We start from the raw sequence: 2,297 nt of genomic DNA on the forward strand, positions 1-2,297 counted from the left end.
TTTTACACAGAAATTTAGATATCTAGCCATATACAACATTGTAGCAGGACAGTCCTGTGGTTTTTTTTTTTCTTTTTCTTGTGTCTTTTTTTCATTTATTACCCATTTAAAAACAAAACAAAACACTTTTACATGTGAGATAGTATGGTAATAATTGGTATGTCATGACAAGAAGTACGTATTTAGAAGACTAGAATGACAGGCATTCCAAGCATGACCCTTCTATTACACATTGCTATCTTCAGTGCAGTTGCTTGGTTCACAGGTATCAGCATGCATAGTTAGGCAGGATGAAAATCCTACCAATTAACTGCTAGTTTCAAAAACCTGCTGATGTTTCTCAGGATCATTGCCTTGCCCATCTTGTGCCCAGCTGAAATTCTTAAGTTTGTTAAAATATTAATATTTGTAATACACCAATAAGGAAAAAAAATTCATATGTGTCTCCTAGGATTCATGTTAGGTAATGTTAATTTTGTTCATAACAGCATTGCCAGGGACCAAAGTGAAGAACAATTTACATTATGTGACTATAAGCAAATATCTAGGTGCAAGTTAGGAGTATAACCCTCTAAATTGACATATAATTAATCTTATAATTCATTTACCCTGTTCTTAGCATCTTTGAAAAGTTTATGTTAATTTGTGGTTTTTGTTGGTACTAGAGACTGAACCACAGTTGCTGACGCATTGAGCTGTTTCCAGCATATTTTATTTTTATTTTTGAAACAGGGTCATTCTAAACTGAACCAGAACTTGCCATCCTCCTCCCTCAGTCTCCCAGAGAGCTGGGATTGCAGGTATGCCCCACCATACTGATTCTTTTTTTTTCCCCATTGTCACAAGCTCCTCAGCCATAACGTTGTTACATTACGTAACAACGTGGGAAATTCAATGTTGAAAAACTTGAATATTACAAAATAATAGTGGCATAGTGAAGTACTTAAACCATGGGATTAATAGGAGTCTAAGCTCTGTCATTGAAGAACTATGCAACCCTCAATAAATTTCTGGTTATAAAACAGGAGTAGTAAATAGGAATACACACTGAATTAGTGGAAAGGATTAAATAACGCATGTGGAAGGACATTATGGGAGTAATGGTATTATGATTGTGGCAGTTACACAGAACTGTACAATAAAAGTTGTGAATTTAGCCAGGCATGATGGCACATACCTATCATCCCAGTATTAAGGAGGCTGAGGTAGGAGGATCAAAAGTTCAAAGCCATCCCAGGAAATTTAGTGAGACCTTGTCTCAAAAAATAAAATATAAAAAGGGCTGGGAAAGTAGCTCAGTAGTCAAGGATGCACCTAGCCTCTGTGAAAGCCTGGGTTCAATCCCCAGAACTGCAGTGGCAGGAAGGGAAAAGGTATGAATTTCATTGAAAATTAAATTCGAGCTCAATAATCCTGAATTGAAAACTAAAATAATAAAAATTTAAAATGCATATGAAGACAGCCATGGTATCCCAGGCCCCTGGTGTTATCAAATGGGGTAGGAAACAGCAGTCCTTTCTAAGTTCTTATTTGTCCAATTAACTAGTTAGGACAACTGGTGGATGTGAAATATTACTGTTTATTTTAGAGCAGAAATAAGGAAAATGAAAAGAAGCACAAAAGAAGTACTCAGGGAGAAAGGGTGTTTCGAAGGAAAAGAAAAGCTGTGTCATGCTAGCAGAACTGACCACTGTAAAGATAAATGCATAGTGGCCCGACGTCAATCGCTGCACCCCTTTATGGCATCTTTGATGGCTGACCCAGGTGGTCTCATTTGAGCTCATGCTAGGAGATTGACGTCAGGTGCCAGGTTCAACTTGTTCTCCTATGAAAAGATTGGCACTGGCTGCAGGGCTGGGCTTGATCTTGTGTCGGGCTCAGGTTCTGCTGTAATGCACCTGTGATTAATAAGGCTCCTCAGTCTGGGGCGATAGCTTGGCGGTCTAAGCATCTGCCTGGCAAGGACAAGGACCCAGGTTTGTTCCCCAGTAGTACGTGCCATGCAGGCCCAGGAATCCCCAGCATGCAGCACTGGCAACTGAGACCAGGAGTGGTGGCACATGCCTATAATCCCAGCACTGGGGAGGCTGAGACAGGGGGATCACTATGAGTCTGAGCTGAATAGCAAGTAAATAAATAAAAGATTAAAAAAAACTTTTTCCAAGTCTCTTCAATTAGTAGATCATGTCTGACCATACCAACTACGTTGCCATGACCTAGTCTCATTCTACCCAGACAGGCTGATTGCAAGTTAGAACCCAGCCTGGGCAACTTATTTTAAAAACAAACAAGTATAT

The sequence above is a fragment of the Octodon degus genome, unplaced genomic scaffold (assembly GCF_000260255.1).
Source record: "Octodon degus isolate 3935 unplaced genomic scaffold, OctDeg1.0 scaffold00090, whole genome shotgun sequence".
In the NCBI taxonomy this organism is placed as follows: domain Eukaryota; kingdom Metazoa; phylum Chordata; class Mammalia; order Rodentia; family Octodontidae; genus Octodon; species Octodon degus.